Source organism: Silene latifolia, chromosome 7 (assembly GCF_048544455.1).
Source record: "Silene latifolia isolate original U9 population chromosome 7, ASM4854445v1, whole genome shotgun sequence".
In the NCBI taxonomy this organism is placed as follows: Eukaryota; Viridiplantae; Streptophyta; class Magnoliopsida; order Caryophyllales; family Caryophyllaceae; genus Silene; species Silene latifolia.
Window position 1 is genome coordinate 112057918 of NC_133532.1, and position 7438 is coordinate 112065355.

Consider the following 7438-nt stretch of genomic DNA (forward strand, 5'->3'; position numbering starts at 1 on the left):
CCTTTACTGATAAATTCAATGAGTTGGCTCATTATGCCACTAGATTAGTAAAGGATGACAATGAAAAAGCCTTCTTCTATCTTGAAAAGCTCTCTCCTAAGATCAAAAGTATGGTCCGCCGAGATTCCACTAGCTTTGTTTCCATTTATAATGATGCTTTATGGGCCGAGAATTCATTGAAAGAAATTGAAAATGAAGCTCGTGCAACTAGTTCTAGTCTTGGCAAGAGGCCTTTGTATCCCTCTTCTAGGCCCTTTACTCCTTCACCCAGGTTCATCTCTTCTCCCTCTGACTCAAACAAGAGAAGATTAGTTTCTAATGTTCAAGCTAACCGGGGTGGTCAATCTTCAGCTTTTAGTGACACTAAAGGTACTAGAGACCGACTGTGCTATAACTGCAAGAAACCAGCACACCCTGGTAAATGCTTCATTGACCCTGTCATATGCTTTTCTTGTAACAAACCGGGCCACAAGGCCAATGTTTACCCGGAGAGGAAGGTGACAGCTCCTACTGCTCCTATCACCCCAGTGAGGCCTGTGAGGCCGAAGGGTCGGATCTTTGTTATGAGCCGAGCTGAAGCTGAGGCACATCCTGATATCATTACCGGTACATTTTCTATTTTTGATGTTCCTTGTTTGGTACTATTTGATACGGGTGCCTCTTTATCTTTTATTTCGATAAAACTTTCCAATAAATTATCACTTGAATCATCACAAGAAGAAAGCACATCTATATCCTTACCCTCTGGTGATATTTTTTCCTGTTCTAAAATCTATCCGGAAGTCCCTATTTCTATTATGGGATCAATATTTCCAGCAAATCTTTTCCAATTTCCACTTGAAGAATTTGATGTCATTTTGGGCATGGATTGGTTACATACTCATCATGCTCGATTTGAATGTAGAGACCAGAAAATAATTCTTACAAGCCCTTCAGGTCACCGTGTGTCTTATCAAATGGTTAAAAGACAAACCGGTACTAAACTAATTTCTGCTATGAAGTTTGTCAATGCAATGAAAAAGGTCATCAAGCCTTTTTGTGTATGGTGACTACTTCTGATTCTTCTTCTCTCGCCTCCTAAAGAGAACATTCCAAGAAATATGTGAATTTCCCGATGTTTTTCCCGATGAGCTACCGGAATTCCTACCGAAAGGGAAGTTGAATTTGCTATTGATCTTGTTCCTGGTACCGGCCCTATTGCTAAAGCTCCTTATAGGTCGGCACCGTCTGAATGAAAGAGTCAAGACTCACCGGATGATTTGATTGCTAAAGGTTTTATTCAACCTAGCTTTTCACCTTGGGGTGCTCCTGTTCTCTTTGTAAGAAAGAAGGATGGATCTATGAGATTATGCATAGATTATCGTGAACTTAACCGAGTTACTATCAAGAATAAATATCCTCTTCCTAGAATTGATGATCTTTTCGATCAGTTCCGAGGTGCTTCTACTTTTTCTAAAATTGATCTTCGTTCGGGCTATCATCAAATTCCAGTCCGAGAAGCTGACATTCCTAAAACTGCTTTCAGTACGAGATATGGTCATTTCGAGTTTACGGTGATACCATTCGGTTTGACCAATGCTCCAAAATATTCATGGATCAGATGAACCGTACTTTCAGAGAACACCTTGACAAATGCGTTGTAGTGTTCATTGATGACATCTTGATCTATTCTAAATCTGAGGAAGAACATGTCCAACACCTTCGTGTTATTTTAGAGATTTTGCGCCGTGAAAAATGGTATGCTAAATTCTCTAAATGTGAATTCTGGTTACCTAAAGTGACCTTCCTTGGGCACGTCATTTCAAAAGAGGGTGTTATGGTAGATCCAGCCAAAATTGAAGCCGTTGTTGATTGGAAAAGTCCAACCAATGTTTCTGAAATCCGTAGTTTTCTTGGCTTGGCGGGTTACTATCGGCGATTTGTGAAGGATTTTTCAAAGATTGCTAGGCCGATGACTCAGCTGTTAAAGAAAGAGTCTAAGTTTGTGTGGTCTGAAGAATGTGAAAATGCCTTCCAAGAATTGAAAAAGAGGTTGACTACCGCTCCGGTGTTGACCCTACCTGAAGAAGGAGTGGACTTTGATGTTTACTGTGATGCTTCTAAGCATGGTTTAGGTTGTGTCTTGATGCAAAAAGGGAAAGTTATTGCTTATGCCTCTCGACAGCTTAGAGTTCATGAAGTTAACTACCCGACTCATGATCTTGAATTAGCTGCGGTAGTACATGCTTTGAAAATTTGGAGACACTACCTCATTGGAGTCCATTGCAACATCTACACCGACCACAAGAGCCTGAAATATCTTTTTACCCAAAAAGAGTTGAACATGAGACAAAGGAGATGGTTAGAATTGGTGAATGACTATGATGCCAATCTAATTTATCACGAAGGAAAAGCTAATGTGGTGGCTGATGCTCTTAGCAGAAAATCCTGTCATTCCTTGAATTCTTTTCGGGACTTACCTCCTGAACTTGCTTTAGAACTTCAAAATTTGGGAGTAAGCCTTGTAAAAAGGGGCTCTCATCATCTTGATGCCATGTCACCGAACTCGACTTCCACCGTGAGATCCGTACTTGCCTTCCTAATGATCCTACTTTCATATCCATTCGAGCTAAAATTCAACTTGGGCAAGCTAAGGATTGTAAGATTGATGATGATGGGTATCTTCGTTATCATGGAAGAGGCTATGTTCCGAGTGCAGCTGATTTGAGAAAAAGGGTTCTTGATGAAGCACACCTTTCTCCTTACTCCATTCATCCGGGAGGTACCAAAATGTACAAAGATTTGATATTGCAATTCTGGTGGCCTAGGATGAAAATTGAAGTTATGGAGTATGTCAGTAAATGCCTCACCTGTCAGAAAGTAAAGATTGAGCATCAAAAGCCCGGGGGTTTGCTTCAACCCTTGGATGTTCCTCTTTGGAAATGGGAGTCTATTGCCATGGATTTTGTGATGGCTTTACCCAGGACTTCCACTGGGAAGAATGCTATTTGGGTGGTTGTGGACCGATTAACTAAATGTGCTCGGTTTATTCCCATCAAAGAGACTTGGAGATTAGAAGTTCTAGCTGGTGCCTATGTGAATGAAGTAGTGCGCTATCATGGGGTTCCTAAAGATATAGTTTCAGATCGAGATCCTCGATTTTGTTCTCGTTTCTGGACTGCATTACAGGAGGCCTTGGGTAGTAAACTGTTGATGAGCACTGCTTTTCACGCTGCCACTGATGGTCAAACTGAGAGAACAATTCAAACCTTAGAGGATCTTCTTCGTGCCTGTGCCTTAGATTTCCAAACTTCTTGGGAAAAATGTTTACCTTTGGTTGAATTCTCTTATAACAACAGCTATCAAGCTTCCATTAAGATGGCACCATATGAAGCTCTGTATGGTAGAAAATGCCGTACTCCAGTTTGTTGGGATCAAACCCAAAATGTTCCAATGTTAGGTCCTGATTTGGTGGCCGAGTCCATTGAACAAGTTAAGATCATTCGGGAGCGGATGAAAGCCGCTCAGGACCGTCAAAAATCATATGCTGATGTCCGTCGTCGACCACTTTCCTTTGAGGTTGATGATCAAGTATTCCTTAAAGTGTCGCCTATGAAAGGGGTGAAACGGTTTGGCGTTAAAGGGAAGCTGAGCCCTAAATATATTGGACCTTTTCAGGTGATTGAAAAGATTGGTCCAGTTGCTTACCGTTTAGAATTGCCCCCAAATCTGAGCAAGGTTCACAATGTCTTCCATGTTTCCCAATTGAGGAAGTATATTAGTGACCCAAGCCATATAATCCAAGAAGAGATTCTTGAATTGGAGCCTAACCTGGTGGTTGAGGAAAGGCCAATTCGGATTCTTGAAAAAGCCAACAAGCAACTTAGGAGCAAAGTTGTACCTCTTGTCCGTATTCTTTGGCGTTGTGGAAATGTCGAAGAAGAGACTTGGGAAACTGAAGCTTCTATGTTAGCTAAATATCCTGAATTATTCTCGTAAGGTATTCCTTTTCTTACTCTTTTTCCGAGTTACTAAGCCCTAGTTAATCATAATTTAGTAAGATATCATTCTTACTATAGAATTTTAAACTAAAAATTTGAAAATGCTTTTATGATTTTCAATGGTTTTAACATTAGTGAATGTTAAATCTCGTTGTTGGTGACGTCCCAATAATGGGTTTTCTCATTTATTGGTGTAGAAATATTTTTATATCTTGAGATGAATATGGATGTTCTTGTCTGATCAACAAGAGTATCACCGTTTCATTGAAAAGATACCTATATTTTCTTATAACTATAATTTCTCCTTCTAAGTTTCGAGGGCGAAACTTTTTAAAAGGAGGGGTGATTGTAACGCCCCGTAATTTTCGGACCGTTAATATATTTCGAAAATAATTAATTAATCAAGTAAAATTTGACAATAATGTATTTAAAGTAAAAATAATTCAAAGAAATATAATTTTATTATATTTTGAAGAAAAGTATTTATTTTGATAGTTTTGAAATGTTTAAAAATAGTTTAAACCGTGTAAAATCTTTTATTTCGAAATAAGGGCGTATCGGGGGGAAAATGACAATTCGTTTGAACGTTGGGTAAACGAAATTGGAAATGGGTCGTATGAATACTCAATTTTATTGTAATCTCGTGTTTAAGAACTTTGGTCTTGACGGAATTTGCATTTGACTTACGGATTTAATTATTATCGAAACGAGTCAAAACCGACTCGAAAAATCCCGACTCAAACCCGAATCCCGTCCTTTCTTTTCCTCTTACGCATCCCCTCCCCCTTTACCTTTCTTTTCTGATTTTTATTCTTAGTATCATCATCATCAACATCAAAGACCAAAAAAACACCATTTATATAAAATCAAGCCAAAAATCGACATAACTCACTCGTTTCTTGTCCGTTTTTCGCATAATTTACCATTCCGGAATCCTCTCGTCGCGATCTACAACTTGGTACAATTTAATTTCAGTTTTCATTAAGTTATTTTAAGACCAAATTTCGGAATTTTCGGTTTATATGCTAATTATTGTGTTTTAATTGTTTATTTAGGTGAAGGATTGGAAGACGAGTTCGGGGACTCGTATATTGTAGAGGATAGCGGCTAGTGTCGTTAGGGTTTGGGTTTTCAAGGTGTTAATTGCTCTTTTTCTAGCTTAAGGTAACATATTTCGAGTTACTCGACGAAAGATCGTCACATGTTTTTGATTTTTGTATGTTTGGTGATTTTTGTTGGTGTAGTAATTTTCACATGTCTAGTATAGTTGCATGCATGTCAATTGTTAGCTTAAATTATGCCTTTTGTTAATTTAAATTATCAAAGTTGAATTTGGGGACGATTAATTAATTTTCAGACGGTCTTATAATGTATAAAAATGAAAAAAAAAAAGAGGAGAAATGGCGCGGCAGCGGGCCCGGCAGCAGCCGGCAGGCCCACGGCAGCCCCGGCCGATCTTGGGGTTGGCCCGGGTCGGTCCGTGCTTGTTTCGCGGGTTTTCGTACAATCTTGGTCTTTTCGGGTTAATTAATATTAGAATAGTATAAGTAACAAAAGGGTAGTAATTTGAATTGAAGCATACTAGTAACAAAAATTATGTTAACGGAAAAAATTGTGCTTATATTAATAGTTATCACATGTTAGGATAGTTTACAAAATGAATTTTATAGCGATAATTGTAATGCTTTGTTGATTGTGCCGAAAACTGAGCCTTAGTCCCTTTGACTGATGCGATGTCAGTTAATTGAGTGATTGGTCAGCCGTAATTTGACCCGTACTGTCGTGGTTGCGGGTAAAAATTCGGTTGAATGATTTAGATAATCGGCCTTTTTCTTGTTTTAGGCCATTTATCAAGCTTTTGTTCACATGTATAGCTTATTGAATTTAATAGTGACTTGTATTGTAGAAATGGCCCTAGTTTCCCCTGAAGCCTTTAATATGATTACTATTGTTAGAATTAGAAATTAGTATTGAATACTTATTGAGGATTCTGTTGGGATTGTATGCTGTAAATAGACATTATAAGCCTTTCACATGATAGAATGCTAGAATTTATATTGATAAGTAGGACTTTTTGCCCTCTTAAGGTTAAGTGGGTGTCTTACTTGACTTATGTGGTGATTCATGTGTGGTGTGGGCTAAAATATTCAAGCTGGGACTAGCTGGGACTAGGTTCTAGGTGAGTATTTCGGCCTCCATCATAGATAGGTCTTTATAGTCTTTGACGAGTATATGTTCACTGCTTGATAGCCTTTGTGTTCCTGACTAGTGGATGTTTATCCAAGTTGGGGCATGACCTCAGGTAATTATTTTGATAGTATGGGGTCAGCTTAAATACTAGCCAACCCTTCGGTGGTGTCCTTAGGGTACTCACTTCACTTTGTTTTAAAAAAAGTTGTGGGTCTTGGGTGCGGTGGTGTGTATCCGCATGTCTAGGTCTCAAGTGATTTTAGGCTAGGGTTGTGTTGTCTCTTGGCCATGTTTTCTTAATAGTAACCGCTGAGCCAAGATACCGGTTCGATTACCTTCCCTACCTCGTGGTATAGACTTGAGTTACAAAGTGACTATTAACCGTACTAAGAACTTATGCCTGTCTTTGATATATTGCCCTTTCTTGTATGGTGATTTTATGAACTGTAATAGGTGAGATGTAAGCCATTCTGATTGATAAAGTTTGGATTACTATTTGAATTATATGATTCACATGATAGTTTAGTTTGGTCAGTTAGGGGTCATTTGTTAGAATACATGATAAGTAAATGGTTTATCAAATTGGTTACATGTTACATTACATGTTACATTAATTTTGACGATTCGTGGTTGGGAGGACTCGAAGTTACTCCCCACTGAATTGTGGCTTTCGTGTTTGTATAAAATGCGATTGACAGGTTGTTGATGCTTAGTTGGGGTCACAGACGGGCTAGTGAGCAAGGAACCTTGGACCTAGTTTTGACTATTCTATTAGTAACCTTTTACACTTTTGGTTTGTATATTATTTGAAGGGACATATGTCTCCCTTTTCTATTTTTGGATTGTATCCTTATATTTCCGCGTCTTTAGTTATGTATGTAAATTAGTTTATCAGTTGTTGCAGGGTTTGTGACACTCTTCTTGAGTTGGAATTGGTTGTGAATGGTTTAGTTATAAAATTTTTGAAATTGCAGGTTTTTGGACTAGTTGAACCATTTACAAACATATCCTACCAGTTTTTCAGTAGAATTTACGTATATAATTAAGGCTAGATTTAAGGGTGTCACACCATCAACCACAAGACCCATGAGCTTAATCAACCGGTCACACATGCCATCTTTAGCACTCACACCGTAACTAGCCCGTCCCACAACTTGTTTTACCTCTAACATTCGTGACACCCACATCCCATATGGAATATCGATTGTTGTGCAAAAATTTTCTTTCGTAACCGTGAGACTTGTTTGGACAATACGGTTTAGTACAAG

The 7438-nt window shown here is 38.5% G+C and overlaps 1 long non-coding RNA gene across 1 annotated transcript; it reads left to right on the forward strand.

The window, feature by feature from the left end:
• The first annotated feature begins 4807 nt into the window (after window positions 1–4807).
• Window positions 4808–7069, forward strand: LOC141591244 (uncharacterized). Its single transcript, XR_012520755.1, has 3 exons — window positions 4808–4938; window positions 5036–5144; window positions 6869–7069. It is a non-coding gene; the product is annotated as an uncharacterized LOC141591244 (long non-coding RNA).
• Window positions 7070–7438: the final 369 nt, after the last annotated feature.